The sequence below is a fragment of the Cupressus sempervirens genome, chromosome 6 (assembly GCF_028749045.1).
Source record: "Cupressus sempervirens isolate cs-2001-9-10 chromosome 6, ASM2874904v1, whole genome shotgun sequence".
In the NCBI taxonomy this organism is placed as follows: domain Eukaryota; kingdom Viridiplantae; phylum Streptophyta; class Pinopsida; order Cupressales; family Cupressaceae; genus Cupressus; species Cupressus sempervirens.
Genome location: NC_143123.1, coordinates 676695369 through 676714755, shown reverse-complemented (window position 1 = coordinate 676714755; position 19387 = coordinate 676695369).

The window sequence follows — 19387 nt, the reverse complement described above, 5'->3', positions numbered from 1 at the left end:
ATCAAGATGATTGAACAACAAAAGGCAGTTATGCAGTATTTGATCTCTATTACTATAAGTCTGTTTAGCTTGCTTCGTGGGTACACAATGGAAGCTTCAACACCTTTGTAAATTGTGGATTTATAGTGATATTTACTATGCATTTTACTTTCCAAGAATTGTTTATTGATAAGTTCCAAAGATGGTAGTTTAATTTTACCATTTGGAAAATATCTTGATAGTGAGCAAAACAATCAAGGAACCACCATTTCATATGAAAGGCTTTGAAATAACAAAAAACAAAAATTCCTCCCATACAACATATAAAGTGAATATTATTTCACTATTTAAACACCTATGGAAAACATACATTTAAGGCGGTGTATTTTAATGTTGTATTTAATATATTTATTCAAAATCATACATCAAAAGCATCAAAGTAGGCGAAGGCCTTGAAATTCCATTATAACAAGAAACGCATCCAATCTTGAATAAGGGCTAATTGTTTGATATCTTGTAACAAAAATTGGATAGAACAACATTTATAGGAAATTATCATCAACTTAGACTCAGATTTTCACATTGGTCCCCACTCTTATGGTAGATCTCAAATGTATGTCTTATTGTAAGAGGAAGATCAAGGATCATTCCTCAAAATTTGTAGATACAACAATTGTGAAGGATACACTAGCAAAACTACACCCTTATTGACAAAGAGATTGGCTCAGTTGCTTCCTTGGTACAAGACTTAAAGTTTTCTTTTGTGCCAAATAGGCCTTACTCAGCACTCAGCACAAACACTCAGCATTCATTACATAGCATTCGAGATCAAATGGGTGTGTGGGATTATACACACAGTAAATAATAAAGGAGGGAATTGAACCCTCCCTGATGCTCGCACTTGTTGAGGTCCACTTCAGTAATGGCCCTTCCTGTGAAATTGTTGTCTAAAACTTTTCTAATGAGATAATGTGTTATGAGCTCTTCATCTATGGGATGGAATGTGAATATAGGAGGCAGTTGTGCATTACCCATATCATGACTATATATAACTAAAGTTAAAAGCCTCTATTATTGAATTCTCTTCCCTATCACCCATATTCATTTCCTTTTCTATTCATGCTTCACACGGGAGTCTTTTTATATGATGATTTACTGTCAATCATGTCCATTTGCTACGAAACAATTCTTATTCTACAAATTTGAGATGCTAGAACTTTTGTGGATGTGCAGGCCATCAGAACATACTGTAGAAAGGATGACGAACTTAATCTCAACTATCAGACTTAGGCAAGTGATGTTTTACTGTAGAATCCTAACATATGGTTGTTCAAATTTTGTATCTCCTAAATGATTTCCTTTTAGCGTATAAGTTGTTGTGCATAGTTGCCAAGTTTGGTTTTTGTATCAGGCATATTAATGAAGAAGCATATTAGTTACTGTTAGTGATTACAACAATTTGATTAGTTATTGTTGATATTTTTTAGGCATTCTATAAAACAGTTTACATGCTTTCCCTAGGATATGACATTTTGCATGCATCCTGCAGTGTCTCATCCAGCTTATGATGGATTACGGAGAGTGATCTGAAACGATGACGCTAAAAAACATCACAATCAAATCCAAAATGAACTTGCATTACAAATGGATTGTGGAAATCTGATATTGTTGATTTTGCATGCATGTCTACCAGGACAATCACAACTTAAACATGCATGCAAAATCAACAATATCAGATTTCCACAATCCATTTGTAATGCAAGTTCATTTTGGATTTGATTGTGATTTTTTTTAGCGTCATCATTTCAGATCACTCTTCGTAATCCATCATCAGCCGGATGAGACACTACAGGATGCATGCAAAATGTCATATCATAGGGAAAGCATGTGAACTATTTTATAGAATGCCTGAAAAAAAAATTTACACCCAGGTGTTGGTAGAAATTTCTACCTTCATTGGTCAAAATTTCTACCTTCAGCTATCAAAATTGTCGACCTTCATTGGTCGAAAGTTCTACCTTCTTGGTCAATATTTCCTACCTTCAATGGTCAAACTTTTCGACCATCATTGGTCAAAATTTCTACCTTTATTGGTCAACATTATCCACCTTCATTGGTCAAACTTTTCGACCATCATTGGTTGAAATTTCTACCTTTCTTGGTCAACATTCCCACCTTTGTTGGTCTAACTTTTTGACCTTTATTGGTCAAAATTTCTACCTATAATGGTCAAAAGTTCTACCTTCATTGGTCAAACTTTTTAGCTTTCATGGTCAAAACTTTCTACCATCGTTGGTCGAAATTTCTACTTATATTGGTCGAAATGGAAATCTTCAATGGTCAAAATTTTGACCAATTCTAGGCAAACTTTCACTTTGGTTATAAAGGTTTTTTGACCAACGTATTGGTCAAAATTTTGACCAACCAGAATGTTGGTTGAACTTTCGACCGAAATTTTTTTGACCAATGACTTGGTCGACATTGGTCGAAGTTTGGTTGAAATGTAAGTCAAAATTTTGACCAATAATGGTCAAAAAGTGGCCTCAGATGTAGTAGTGTTTGGATTCGAGCTGAGGTGCTGAAGCATGAATAGTCTCGAATGACTATGTGTAGAGAATCTCCTTGAGCTCTTATACCATGTAAGAATTTGGCTTAGGCTAAAATTCACCCAAGAACTAAGAACTCAACACAAGCACACCATAATGACGATGTATTCATTCAATATGCTACATCAAGAATACACTAGGAGTGCCTATATATAAAGACCTCAGGAGAGCTTCTAGAATGCATAGAAGTCAGCATCATGATAAGTCATACAACTAGGCACATGTCCATCAAATATGGGTTATCCTCCATTAAGCATGGAATTAAGTGTGATTATGTGAGGATAAGCCTAGAATGGTGTAGCACACAAATCAATGGTGTAGACAACATGTGCTAAATTAGGAGTGCGAATAACTATGTTGTCAACATGAAAACTTAGTGAATGATGCAAACTCTACTTTTGTAGACAACATGTGTATAATTAGAGTTGTACACTTCTGTGAAAGTACACAAACTCTTGAGTGTCTCACCTACATAAACAATTAAATAATGCATTAACCTAAGTAAACTTAAGTGTAATAAGTAAATACTTATTTACACCAAAGGAAGTAAATCTTTGGTGTGTGTTATTTTTTATGAATTTATGTTCATGAATAATAATGTAGCTAATAGTTTTATTGTGTTGTGATAATTGTGTGATCTTTTAGTTTTGGTGTTTGCCTTATGTTAACAAATCCTGTTGTTGTGATGGATTGGAGAAAGGATCACTATTGTTCTTACATAGCATTTTTTCTTGTGTGCATGCATTTTCTATGGTTGCATGATTTGATGAATCATGAAACATCTTTCAGTTTTCATTAAAGTTCCCATCGATGATTGCATCAAGGGAGTTGAGGAAGCATTGCTCCTAATTTCATTAGTTTCCTACCAGGTCCTTTCGATAATTTAATTTGGAGATGTGTTGTTGCTTTGGCTTATGTATGTTATGAATTTCCCTTTCAGTAATTTGCTTTAATATCTCATTACTTCATCTTCGTTATTTTCTTTTAAAACTCATGGTTAAAATAGGAATTCATATAGTTGCATTGATTAGAAATTACATTCATCATAAAATATAAAATATAAAATTATGTTGGTTTTGTGGTTATGTTTCTTCAAAGTTGTGTAGAATTGATAAATACCAACAAAGGCCTCCTTGTGAACATTCAAATTTATCTTCAATTGAGCTACCCAGTGGGTTGAAAAAATATTTGGAACCTTGGAGTTGGTCATTGATCAAACTTTCAAGAGAGAGATTTGTGACAATTTCTGTCATTAGCATTGTGCCAAACGACCACTCAACAAGTAGAAGAAAATTGTGGAACTGGAAGAAGAAGACATAAAGGAGGCCATGGAGGAGGAGAAGAAGAAGAATAAACATTAGTAGTAGAAACATGACCAAGACCTTGCTTATGTTGTTGTATAGGAGGGTTTATATGGTTCTCAATACCATTTTCATTAATACGAAGACCTAAGCCCTTATAATCTTGTCGAGTAATAATGTTATAAGATGTAGTATAAGTACGACTAAGGGTAGAAGTGTTGGAACCATGAATGCTAATGATATTCCTATGGGAGAGTATTGTAGATACATGATTAGATCATTATTATGATAATATGTTGCATTCATGATTGTGTTTGTCATTGATGTCAACATAGTAGTTTTCTGTGGTATCTCACAGAAGAACAACAAAAAGATCAAGTTGGCACAAACAGTTCATTGATTACTCTTAGTAGCGAGGTTAAAGAGAGATTATACTATGTGTCTAATATACACAGTGAACCTCAAAAGCATAAGCTATTAAGTCTGGAAGAAGTTATGCAAGTTTCGGTGAAGATTGTTCTAAGATAGAGTTTACAAAGGCATGTTCTGGTAAACTTGTTATATCTCTTAACAGAGTTATTATTCTAAGAAGTTGAAGTTACAAATGTGAAGAGGAAATGTTAATGATGATGTGGAAAAGCTTTCTCATCATAATATTACATGTATGGAAAGTTATTCAAGTTGCAAGGCAAAAGATTAATGTTATCACTAAGTGTAACCTATTCTTAATGTGGTCCTATAATAATTAATTGAGAAGGTGTAACAACTGACTTAGGGAAGTGTTTTATGGATTTGGTATAAAGGAAGGAAATTTTCCTTTATCATGAAGGAAGTATGTATGTATGAATGTGAATGATTGAAGAGCAGAATGCAAAGTTAAGTAGAGTTGAGTGAAAGTGAAGGAAACTTTATTATTGAGATTTTATTGTGTGATCCAAAGTTTGATACTTGGATCCGAGGTTTGTGACCTAGTCTACAAGGTCTAACAATGATTGGTCTAGTTGACAGGATAAAGGAAAGAAGTTGAAGTACAATACACACAATTATTCTACAAGGAATAGTTGAGAGTAGTTAGACAGTGAGTTCAATGGTGTTGCCCTAGAAGCTGTTTGGATAGTGGGTCCTTCTATCTTCTACAACTCCTAATAGGGTTGGAGTCTTCTAACAAGGATCCAAAGTCTCCTAATGGGGACTCATATGTACTAAATTTTGCAATAGATTCCTTTCGAGCTTTTCCCTCTAATTAATAGTTTTCCTAGTTAACATATCTAGTGTAATTGTCTATATGCATCTTGTTATGGCTACTATTTACTTTGGTTGAATGGATAAGATATTTATAAGTTCATAAATGTTTTAGTTAATGGATAATTGAACCCCCCCGCCCTCCCCCCTGCCCCCTCCCTCTCAGTTATCTTGATGGACTATTGTTTCTAACAATTGGTATCAGAGCCAGGTTCTTGAAGATAAAGTTTAACAACTTTGGGAGATCCATAGAAAGCATGTTTAGGAAAGATACTTTGAAGTTTGGTGGAAAAAATTATGATAGCTGGAAGGAAAAAATGAAGAGACATCTACTATGTATGGGTCTTAGATATTGGATCTTGACAAAATCATCAAATACAATCATTTTTGAAAAAGATTTTGGAAACTTGTACAAGGAAGAAAGAGATCTTTTTATGTGCAACATGAGAGCTAGAGAAGTACTATTGGCTAGACTTCTTGAAATTGAATACAATTAGGTAATGTCACTTGGTACTTCACATTTGATTTGGAAAGATTTAGAAACTAGTTTTGAAGGTGATGAACATTCTAAGAAATTGAGGCTACAAAATTGGATTTGAGCATTTCAAGATGCTAAAATGATGGAAGATGAATCTATAAGAACATATGTAGGTAGAATATCAAAAATCACTATAGGTATTAAATATCAAGGCAGAACCAAAGAAGATGATGAGGTTATATGGAAGATATTGAAGAGCTTAACACCACCATTTAAGTCAATAGTTCAAATGATATAGTTGTCGATATATTGTACCAAATATTTCACAAAGGAGACATTTCTTGGAAGACTTGAAGTAGTGGAGAATAAGCTTATAAAGTCTAGAGAATTGACTAGAACAAAAACAACTTTCAATGTCTTGAATATTTGACCTAGTTCATCAAGGAGCACAAGCTCTAGAGGAGACTTTGCTAGCAGTAGAAGATCTGATGAGGGCAGAAAGATTAAAGGAGTAGCCCTTCTAGTAAGAAGAGAAAAGGATGGCAAGAAAATCTTTAACTATTGGACTTGCAATGAATTTGGTCATTATGCATCTAAGTGTCCTAAAAGAGAGAAAAAGTATAAATAAAATTTCAAACCTAGATGATATAGAGAGTTTCTATAGGCAAATGAAGAAGATGAATATGATGAACAAGCAATAAGTTCTAGTGATGATGAAATAGGATTTGTAGCAATCAAAGAACAAAGTCTAGAGAAAGTAGCTTTGGTATCACAAGTTGAAAATAAATCTAATTAGATAATTGATAGTGGTTGTTCACATCATATGATTGGAGATATGAACAAGTTTGTTGACTTCAAAAGTCAAGATGGAGGCATTTTTAGAGTTGGAAACAATGTGGTATTCCATGTTAAAGGTATTGGATCTATAACTCTTGATGGTAAAACTAACATTGAGGATATATATTTTGTTGTTGGTTTGAAGCACAATCTTTTGAGTGTTGGACAACAAGTGGACAAAGGTTATCAATTGCAGTTCAATGAAAATACATGCATGATCAGAGACAAAGATTGAAAGATAATTGGAATAGGAACTAGATCTAGAGGTAGTGTATTTCAATTGAATCCTACTAAAATTACATGTTTGGTCGCAAAGGTAGATGACAGTTGGTTATGGCATAAGAGATTTTGTCATATAAACTTTGACAATATTGTGAAGACTAGTAGTATGTTTGCAGTTAGAGATTTTCTTAAAATTATAAACCCTACTAACACAATTTTCAAGGAGTGTATTTTTGCGAAGCATAACAGAACTTTTTTTCCTTGCAAAAAGTTTACTACTACAACAAAATTGGATGTTGTTCACACAGATCTCAGTGGTCCTATGAAGACTAAAGGATTTTATGGTGAAGGGTATTTTGTGATTTTAGTTGATGACTTTTCTAGAATGATGTGGGTTACATTTCTTAAAGAAAAATCTGAGGCATTTGATAAGTTCAAGATATTCAAGAATAAAGTTGAGAATGAACTAGGCATGAAGATTAAATGTTTAAAATTATATAGAAGATGAGAGTTTACTTCAAATGAGTTTAACATCTTTTGTGAAGCTACTAGAATCAAAAGATAGATATCAGCTCCGAGAACCCCTAAATAGAATGGTATAGTAGAGAGAAGAAATAGGTTAGTAACAAAAGAAACAAGAGCTATGTTAGTTGAGAATGATGTATCCAAGATGTTTTGGAGAGAAGTTGTGAATACAACTGCCTACACTATGAACCGAGTGTAGATTAGGAAAGACACAAACAAAACCGCTTATGAACTATGGTTTAGTCACTCACCTATATTTTAGTATTTTAGAATTTTTGGCAGTAAGTGTTATATCAAAAGAGATGATGATAGTGGTAAGTTTGATGCTAGAAGTGATGAAGGTATGTTTCTTGGTTATTCAATGAAAAGCAAGGCTTATAGATGTTATAATCTCAGAACTAAGACTATTATAGAAAGTGAAAATGTAAGAGTTGATGAGAAATTTAGGATACAAGAAAGAATAATTGATTACAATATAGATAATGATGTTGTTACTAAACTAAGGAATGGTGAAGTATTCCTTGAGACTAACAATGATTTGCCGAATGAAGGAGAGCTAAGGCAGGAACAAAGCTCAAAACCTTCAATAGAGCCAAGAATTGGCATAACAACTCCTACTTCAGGTAAGAATATGACAAAGAATCATCCACTTGAGTAGATCATCAGAATTAGAGATAAAGGTATAATGAAAAGAAGTAGAATCAATGAAGAAATATGTTTGATATCTCAAGTTGAACCTAAGAATGCAGATGAAGCATGTAAAGATGACTATTGGAAGAAAGCTATGAAAGAGCAATTGGATTAGATAGGAAAGAATGAGACATGGGAATTGGTCCCTAGATTAATAGATAAGAATGTGATAGGAACTAAATGGGTATTCAAGAACAAGATGGATGAACAAGGTGAAGTTGTAAGGAATAAAGCAAGATTGGTATGTAAATGTTACTCATAGCAAAAATGAATAGACTGTGATGAGACTTATGCTCGTATGGAAAGAATAGAAGCAGTAAGGTTATTCTTAGCATATGCAACATATAAGAAATTCAAATTATATCAGATGGATGTCAAGTCAATATTTTTGAATGGAGAACTTGAAGAAGAGGTATATATTGAACAGCTTGAAGGTTGTCATTTAACAGATGACAAGGACATAGAATGTAGATTGAAGAAAGTATTGTATGTCTTGAAGCAAGCACCCATAACTTGGTATGCAAGGTTAGACAAGCATTTGACAAAGCTTGGATATAGCAAAGGTATCACAGATAGAAATCTTTATTGGAAAGAAATTGATGATGGATTAATGATTTTGGTAATATTTGTTGATGATATGATATTTGGAAGAAATCACAATGAAAGCGACAAGTTTGCAGAAGAAATGAAGAAGGAATTTTAAATGAGTATGATAGGAGAAATGAAATATTTTCTAGGATTATAGATTGTGTAGGATAAAGAAGCAATCTTTATTTCTCAGACTAAGTATTTGAAAGATTTACTAAAAAGGTTTGGTTTGGAAACATATAAACCTGTTGGAAGACCTATGGTAACTAGACAGAAGTTATCTACAAAGGATGAGACACCTACTATTGAGCAGAAGAAGTACATATCTATGATTAGAGGTTTACAATATCTGACTCACACAAGGCCATATATAGAAAATACAATTGGAATTGTTGCAAGATTCCAAGTTGATCCCAAAGAAGCACATTATGCAACAATCAAAAGGATATTTAGATACTTGAAATGAGCACCAGAGTTTGGATTATGGAATGATAAGTCTAATTATTTCACTCTATATGCTTATACTGATGCTAATTAGGTAGGTAGTATGGATGATAGAAAGGGAACTAGTGGTGAAGCCTTCTTTCTTGGAAGAAGATTAGTTTCTTGGCTAAGAAAAAAGTAGGATTGTACCTCACAAAGTATGACATTAGTAGAATATGTTGTAGTAGCAAACAATTGTAATAAAGTTGTTTGGTGAAGTAGATGTTGAAGGATAGAATTCAATGAACCTGTTGTCATACATCGTGACAATAAAAGCACAGTAAATATGTCTAAGAATCCAGTGTTGCATTCTAAGACTAAGCACATCTCTATCAAGTGTCACATGTTGAGAGAGAAAGCTGCAGAAAAGGAAATTATATTGGAGTATGTGAGTACTAAAGAGAAGGTTGTAGATATTTTCACTAAGCCTCTTCCCAAAGAGACTTTTGAGTATTTGCGAGGTATGCTAGGGGTTATGCCCCTTCCTACATTAGAGTAGAAGATGCAAGAATGCATCAATCCAGTGTAACAAAGCACTATTGTTTGTTTGGACTAAATGTTGATGCTTCTTGTATGGGGGAGTATCTATGGTGGACATATTCATCTAGGACTCTTTTTGGATGTTGTTTTTGAATAGTGTCTTTGGACACTTGAGCTAGTCAAAAATAGTTGTTGCAGAGTTTGATGGTTGCTAAAACCTTTAACATTGATGTCAATGGGGGAGAAGTTTAGCATGAGAAAAAAATTGAGTACATTGAAGGGAGAAGAAAATAGTTTGGAGAAGTATAGAATGGGAGAATGACTGATGAAGAGGATTTGAAAAGAAAGGTTAACATATTCTTGGAACTAGATGTTTCTCATCTATGTTGCCATCAATGCCAAAGGGGGATATTGTTGGAAGCATGAATGCTAATGATATTCCTATGGGGCAGTATTGTAGATATATAATTAGATCATTATCATGATGATATATTACATTCATGACTATGTTTGTCATTGATGACAACATAACAGTTTTCTATGGTATTTGACAAAAGAACAATGGAAAGATCAAGTTGGTACAGATAGATCATTGAGTACTTTTAGTAGCAAGGTTAAAGGGAGATTATACCATATGTCTAGTAAACATAGCTAACCTTAGAAGCATAAGATATTAAGTTTGGAAGAAGTTATGCAAATTTCAGTGAAGACTATTCTAAGATAGAGTTTATAGAGGCATGTTTTGGTAAACTTGTTATATCTCTTAGTAGATTTATTTTTCTAAGAAGCCAAAGTTACAGATGTGAAAAAGACATTTGGTGATGATGTGGACAAGCTCACTCATCATAATGTTATGTGTGCAAAAAGTTATTCAAGTTGTAAGGCAAAAGATTAATGTTATCGCCAAGTGTAACGTGTTCTTAATGTGGTCCTATAATAATTAATTAAGAAGGTGCAACAACCAACTCAAGGAATTGTTTTATGGATTTGATATAAAGGAAGGAAATTTTCCTTTATCATGAAGGAAGCATGTATGTATGAATGTGAATGATTGAAGAGCGGAATGCGAAGTTAAGCAAAGTTGAGTAGAAGTGAAGGAAACTTCACTGCCAAGGTTTTATTGTGTGACCCAAAGTTTGATACTTGGATCTAAGGTTCAGGACATGGTCTACAAGGTCTAATAGTGATTGGTCTGGTTGACAAGACAAAGGAAAGAAGTTGAAGTACAATACACTATTGGTTAACAGTTTGTTCTCCTATTGTAATTGATAATCTTAACTCTTTGATACCTAATGTTTGGAGAAATAGAAGGATATTTACTAGAAAATGGGTTAGTATATGTATCCTATCACTGCCCTTTGAATTGATTAGGTACAACTCCCTATGATTCTTGCAATAATATGCAATAAATATGTCTTTATGTGATTAGAAATTCTTGATATTATAAGCCCTTAACCTAAGAGTTGTTTAGGATAACCAAGTTGTTTGTAGGCTAAAACAACTCAGGCAAGATGTATATGAATAACCTATCACACTCAAAGGAATGATTGCACTAGATTATCTTGATATTTTCTGACTTCTAATTCTATTCTAAATGCAAATTACTCATCTAAATGCAAAAGTGAGAAATAAAATATTATACATATGAGGGCAAGTGGAATTGCTTTGGCTATTAACCTTGACTGAAATGGAATTCAACAAGTATCCAATAGATTCACATACATTATCCTTTAATTCCCAATGAGGTGCATAACATGTATGTAACTATCAAGAGAAGAAACAAAACCATATATGAAGTATCAAATGGAATTACTATACTACAAATATCAAAATGAAGTGGATTCCATCCGATTATTTATAGGATCATACACAATTGTCTTTCTACTCTAAGTGCAAAGCTATCTAATGCATGGACTACAAAACATGAAAGGAAAACACTGTAATTGCAATTACAAAACCAATCCCACTCCAGTTTTCTTACCCTTGTTATGTTAAATGAAGTTGCATTTATAGTTCTCTATCATTTTAAAATTTTGGCAGAGAAACAGTCACAAAATAAAAAGAAAATCAAATATGAAATTCTTGAGTCAGACAAACATGTGACATCTTCTCCACTATTGATTTTGAATCCATTATGTTTCTAAAACACATGATGACCATTTGACTTCCTATAATCTTCAAAAAATCTTGTGGAAAATCACTATTTATTTTATTTTATGTTGTTTCATGCCAAATCCATATATTCCATATTCCAACAGTCACTGCATATTTGAATTCCCATCATTGATCGTAAATTGATAGTCAAGATTAAAACGTTATGACTTCCCTTATAACTTCCTTTGTGGGTCCCTCTATATATATGTGTCTTCTTGTCACTTTGTCGCATAAAATAATGATCGAGCAACTTCACATAGCGATATAGCAACATCTATGGATCTCTTTCTAATCTAATGGTGATAAAAAAAAATGATGTTAGGTCTCTTTACTTTGTGGCGTAGGTCCCTCTTTCCAGCTAGGTAAACCATGCCAAACAGATGACAAAATTTTATTGTTTGAAGTTGGACCGTTTTACCTCATTGGCACCTCATGACTAGACTTTGATGATACTTTGTGAAAGGTGATGGCCCATCAAACATATGTCTTCATGTCACTATGTCACTATGACTAATTTCTACTCATCTCTTCATAGCAACATAGTGAGAAGAATTGATCTTCTAAGATCTAATGGTAGAATGCATTCTCTTTTTGTTTAATAATTAAATGGGACCTGATCTGATAGGTAAGCATTTGACTTTTCAACTAGCCAATAGCATGTGTTCTTTCATTCAATTGAGTTTTTTCAACTTGATGATGTAGACAATTAGATATGTTTGATTCATAGAATTGATTCCAACTTTGGTCTTTGCCACCTTTGATCGTGTTCTTTACCATTTTTGCATTTTTAAGCATTCATTCTATATTAAATTCAACTGAACTTGATTTTGAACTATTCTCACAATCTATATATCAATTTTCAAATTCAGTCTTCATTGTTCTATTCTGCATTTTCTCTGTATATATATATATGTGAAAATGTATCCTTCTCTAGATATAGATCTTTGATCATGGAGTTAGAAACTTTCAGAGATGAGAAATGCTTTCATAAAGAACTACTTCTCAACATGAATCTTGTATTCAACATGATTAGGAATAAAGAATATGAATCATTAGAGATATTCAAACTTTCTTCTCATCAGGAAAATGCATAACAATACCCTCCCAAAACCAAATCACGTAGCTAAGAAATAATGTATTGCTCATATGATTTCTTGCATTAGGTTAACTCAAAGGGAGATGAGAAGAAAGACCATTCTAAGGGAAATCTAGACACAAGCTCAAGACTTTAACTTTTGACTTGACTCAAAAACCCTAAAGTAAAGATATAGACTGAAACTTCGTCAACATACACACAATTATTCTGCAAGGACTAGTTGAGAGATCAATTAGACAGTTAGTTTGGTGGTCTTGCTCCAAAATTTGTTTGGACATTGGATCCTTCTGTCTTCTACAACTTCTAATAAGGTTGGCACAACTCCTAACAGGGTTGGAATCTTCTTACATGGATTCAAAGTATCCTAACAGGGACTCATATATACTAAATGTTGTAATAGACTCATAACAGGGTCCATCCTCTAACAAGGAATGTTTATATTAGTACATCATCTTGTTGGCATCATTCCCACTAGGGTTTTCCCTTTAATCAAGGGTTTCCTTAGTTAACATATCTGGTGTAATTGTCTATGTGCATCTTGTTATGGTTACTATTTACTTTGGTTGAATGGATACAATTGTTTTAAGGTTGATAAATGTTTTAATAATTAGATAACTGATTCACCTCACCCCTTTCAGTTATCTTGGTTGACTATTGTTTCTAACAAGAACAAGAGAATGTGGTGTCATACAATTTATGAGAAATAATAGGAGAAATGGTATGAATAGAATGTTGAAGGGTAAGGGTAGGTGATAGAGGAGATGATTCATTTAAAAATTGAGAAATGTGAGGATCATTAACAATACCTTGGATTTTCTAAAATGTAGAGTGAGTTTGATCATTAGGAAGAATACATATAGGATAAGGATTAGGAAAATAACCAAAAAAATCTCTAATTCCATCTAAAATATAAGTGAGAAAGCCACATGAATGTCTAATGATAGTCTTAAAATAAGACCTATCCAGAAACCTAGTGGTAATTAACCATAAAAAAACATATCCAAGAAAATCATGTAAATATATAAATAACATAAAGTGATAAAAAGCTACATAAACATCATAAGAGTGATAAAGGAATGCAAGAAAATAGTAACCATAACAAACATGATAGACCAAAAAAAATTAGAAAGTGCCATAAGAACTAACTGCTCAAGAAGATGAGATCTAATTCCAAATGAAAAGAGATCAGATCCACGAAAAGAAGGTAAACACCTAATGAAAATAAGGGAGATCTAATTCCAAAAAGGTGAAAAGAAAGGGGAAAGGAAGCTAGGTTTACCAAAAAGAAGGTAAACACCTAAAATAAAATAATCTACCTCTAATAAAGAGGATAAGAAGGTTGGATTCATCAAAAAGAAGATAAACACCTAAAATGAAACAATCTAACTCCAAGAAGAAGCGAGGACAAGATAGGTTCACCCAAATGTTTAGTGGTAAAATGAGTGAGCTTTAATAGAATGTAGACCTCCACTTTACATTGCTAAAACATTCAAAAATAAAGGATGAAAGGGAAAGATATAATCTCTCAATATGATTTCTCTTTATAACCCAAATCAGATTAGCAAGGACCCAAAGGAGAAAGGGAGCCAATCCTAAATTTGAATTATAAAGGAGAATGCAATATAAGGAAATACACATTTTGGCCCTTGTTGGATAACATGTATGCAAAATTGAAATAATTGATTAAATAATGTGGATCTAGATGCTAAGTGTATATAATCAGCCCAATTAAGATATAGATCTAGGGTAAAAAAATGTAAGGAAAAAATATTAAAGATTCACCTTGAAATATGTAGTAGAAGATATATTTTATCTCCCAAAATTGTGGATCCAAGCCTATTTTTGAATATTTGACTATGAATCTTTAAACCAAATGATAAAACAAATGAAACCTAGAAATCATTTGTCCAAAAAAGTGAAATGATGAAGGTCAACCTAGCCAGTCACATTTTTGTGAGGTTGACCCATATCAGTCATACAATAACAAAGTTGAACCAACTTCTATAAAAAGCTCTCAGGGAGTAATTTCCAAGCTTGCATGCAAAAACATGCTATCTTATTCCTACACACAAAAAGTGAAGGGTTTTTTTTGTTTGGTCAGTGAGGACTTAGCTTGGTCAAGCCCTAGATTGAGGAATCAACCTTGAATTTAAATGTATTTAATAAAGGAAATGATTTCATGTAGTAAGATTGAATTATATCAAATGAGAGATACAATTACCTTTAAAGGATGCAATTGCATTTGATATATGATCAAGTAAGCAAGTGTAATAGCCTTGACTGAATGAAAATCATAAGGATATCAAAGAAGCTAAAATATCACGAATAGGAATGTATATGACATGTCATGATGAATATTAGAATATCCCTAATGTATTGGAATGATAAATCTTCTCCTTAAAGCCAAACTCCACTACCACCTTGAAGGAAGAAGCTTGGTGCAAGAAGGAGATGTCAATGCTTAAAGATTCTTTGGTGCAGGAACACCTAGGGATTTCTTAGGCAGTCTAAGGTGTTTCTTGTTTTAGTTGTGTGTGTGCCCACCTTAGGTAATTTTTTATTTGTTTTTCATAAGTTCATGTTGACCATGATAGTAGTACAATATAGATTTTGTTCATAGGGTCTTAGAACCTCTTACTAGGTGCAAGTAAGGGCTAGCAAGTTGTAAAGCCCTTTGATTTGCAAAAACATGATGATGATGTCATCACAAGGTTGATAGGGTATTTATTTTTTTACCTTAGTTGAGGCTCTTGGTTGAGTTTGGGAAGAAATGAGGTTCATTGGACTAAGTTGGGGAAAAGTTGCTAAAAAGAAGTAAAAGTTGCTTAAGCAACATTGTCAAGAAAGTTGCAACCCGATTGAGAAAAGACCTAAGGGGAAAATAACAACCCAACCACTCTATATAAAACATGTCAAAACCTATGAAAAAGGTTGCATGCCCATTGTATGGATTGAGTACTTGAGCAATCAACATGTGGAACAATTTAATGAGAAATATTTTTGTTTTCTATGACAATAGGTAGTTTGGAGCTAGAAGTTAGTTCTAAAACTTGTACATCATGTAAAAAAAAATTTCTTAATTTTGTGTAGCATTAGATATGTGTTTTTATAAGTTTTATTACTTTTGAGAAATTGTTTTAGTTTTGCACTCTCACTAGTTTCATCGAGTTAGTTGATAAAGATGGAGTTCTAAATCACTCTCCCATTGCCCAATTTGTATGACTTCATTGGAATAGTGATTAGGCTCCATGTAAATAATGTGTAAAAAATAAGGAGCCCTCAAATGTAGGGGAGCAAATTTTAAAGTCTTTCCCTAGGTGAGCCTATGGTGAGTTCTATTAGGGAAGGCTAAAGAGGAATCAACATAACTTGTATAGGTGGATATCTAGAGCCATGATTCCACTTGGGGATTGAAGGTGGGAGTCTTGATAAGGTTTAGTGAAGAGGGTGTATGTGTATCAATCTAGTTAAGGGTCTTATGCTTCCCAACTTGTGGAACAACCATTTAGATCCTTGAAACCCTTAAATTCACTCAAATTGAGTTAGGGTACTATACAGAAGGTGGTAACCCCAAGACCCCAAAATCCTTGAGAGGTTGGCACATGACCCAAGAATCCAAAGAAAAATTGTAGGGTTACTTTGGAAGGCTTTGGGGAAAAACCTTATTATCTTGCTATAGGAGACCTAATTGGGGCTAGTAGCCTTTTAGGCTTATTTGTGAAGAAATGAAGAAATCAGACAGGAAGATGAGTTTGATGAGAATTATAACACACTTAGTTGGTTGAGTTGAAGTGTTTTACAATTCCTCCACACCTCCTTAAGGCTTGGTTCAATATTTGGATGTGAAGAGCCTTTATGACACTTTAAGGGCTATGGTGAGTGAAGTAAGAATGCATCAAGTTTTGACTTGATTGATGAATTTTATTGGTAGTTGGGTTGGCTAGAGAGAGACCAGGGGATCCTTAGATAATTAAGGTCCTATAGGTGACAAGTCATGTGGGAAAGACAACCCAATAGTCTTGCAAGGAGATTGATATCATGAATAAGTGATTGATTCATCCAACCTCCCTATTAGATTAGTATTAGAGCCTCAAAATATTGGGCTTGTGGATAAATGTTTCAAATTGAGGAATTAGTAGGAGAAACTACAATGGTGAAAAATGCAAAGTTAGTAAAGAAGGTGACTGAGAAAGAGGAAGAAAACATATTTCTCAAATATAGGTTAGCCCAACTAGAATAAAATTTGTTGGGATCAAGTGGAAGAAACCATTGAGGATGTCAAAGGAAAGAAAGGAAAAAATAAAGAGGTGGCTATAGAGGATGAATAACCCACCCTTGATCCTATCCTTATAAAGGAACCATTCTTGAAGGCATTGAAGGCCACGAGTGGAAAGGCATTGGAGGGAATATCACTATTCAATGAGAAGATGGAGGTAGATCTAGTCATGGATAGGATATAAGGGATGAAAAACAAATTTGAGTGTGATGGCATCATAGAGGCACAAAAACTGAGGGTGGAAAAGTCAAGGCTGAGAGGTTCTACATTGACATGGTGGAAGCTCATCTAGGGAGAGGGAGAGAGAGAGAGAGAGAGAGAGAGAGAGAGAGAGAGAGAGAGAGAGAGAGAGAGAGAGAGAGAGAGAGAGAGAGAGAGAGAGAGAGAGAGAGAGAAGGAAGGTAAGAAGATGATTTCCACTTGGAAGGGAATGGTTCACAAAGTGAGAAAGGCATACATGCTAGAGGATTACGAAATCTAGTTGCATCAAAAGAGACAAATTCTTAGATAAAGGGATCTTGATGTGAGTTCCTATCTAGAGGAATTCCAAAAGCTATGCATGAGATCAAATGTAGCTAAAGATGAAAATCTAAAGGTGGCCAGATACTTGAATGGGTTGAAATGGAGTATACAAGAAGAGATGACTCTTCTTACTCCCAAGATAGTACAACAATGCTATTGTTTGGCCATCAAGCTTGAAGACAAGAGCAGGAGGAAACAAGATCAAATTTCCAAGGGAAGAGACCGAAGAGGTCATAGAGGTAGATACTGAGGTAGAGGGACTGAATCAAGAAATCAAGGAGAGTGTAAACATGTAGATAATGGGAATGAGACTAATTATAGAGGAGGACACGAAAGAGGTAGAGAAAATCAAAGGGGTTCTAATAGAGGAAGATTCATAGGTAGAGTAACTTATTCTTTACTAGCATGAAGTGCTATAGCTGTGGACAGTTGGGTCATCCTGCTTATAGGTTCCCTGAGAAGGCATCTTCTTCAAATACTAAGAAGAGAGTAATATATATTCAAGAGGACACATCAAGTGTCAAATAACTTGAGATAAATCACGTTGAATCAAAAATGGGGTAGAACCTAATTTTTAGATGGGTTTTGGTTAGACAACTAGTTAAAGAGGAGGCAAAGCAAAGGAAAGCCTTATTTAGGATAAGGTGCAAAACAATTGGAAAAGTTTGCAAGGTTATTGTGGATTTAGGGTCTACAGACAACATAATCTCTAAAGAAACAATAAAGAAGATCAAAATTGAGAAGATACCACATACCAATCAATACAAGATGACATGGTTGAATAAGGGTTAAAGTGTCATTTTGAATGAGCAAGCATGGGTTGATCTCTCCACTGGAGGATATAAAGACAAATTGATATGTGATGCATTTCCTATGGATGCATGTCATCTCCTATTGGATAGACTAAGGCAATATGACAGAGGAGCCATCAATGATGGGAAGGAGAATACCATTTCTTTCAAGGATGAAAGGACCTTCAAAATACAATCATTGCTAGAGGAAGAGGAAACATAGTTAAAGACTCCTAGTGTCCTATTGAGTAGTGGCAAAGAATTTTTTAATGCTCTTCAACAAGGAGGTTAGGAATATGCTATCATAACCCCCATGGGGGAGTTTCCCCTTGACCCCACCTTGTACTGTGATAGGGAGCACACCTGGGGCACTGCCCTAGGACTCCACAAGGGATGCTTGTTAGAGTGGGGTTGCCATTGTACCAAAACATTGATTTTTCAATGCCTGATACAACCAAAAAACTTATAGTAAACATGAAATGGTTAAGACCTTGTCATGAATTTTGAGGGTAGCGCTGAATAAATTCCAACAATCTCCCCCTCAACATTACCCAAGGGTCTAAGGATTTGAACCTGTGATTGAGATATGATACCTCTTGTTAGAGTGGGGTTTCCATTGCACCAAAAGACAAATCTATCAATGTTTTATAAAACCACTCAACTTATAGTACATAGGAGGTAGTTAAGACCTTGTCATGAATCCCAAGAGGAGTGTTGAACAAATTTCCAACAGTGTTGCCTCTTGACCCCATCTTGGGGGCACTGCCCCAAAACCCCATAGAAATAATCTAGGGAGAAACCACATTGAATAAACCTCTAAGTCTCATTAGGCTCCACATCACAACAATCTCCCATTTGGAGATTGATCATACTCTACAATAATAACCTCCCACTTGGAGATTGATCATAGCACTACTAAACCTATAGCTCCCATTGGAATATCAAACCACCTTTGAGCCTGTTGTTCTTTTATGTTGTTTAGTATCTTTGTAGGGTCCACATGAACACCCTCACAGTCAATGATGTACCCTAAGTACTGGATTCTTTGCATACCAAAAGAGCACTTGTCTATGTTGGCATAGAGTTTATGTTTCTATAAACTCAAGAGTACTTGTTC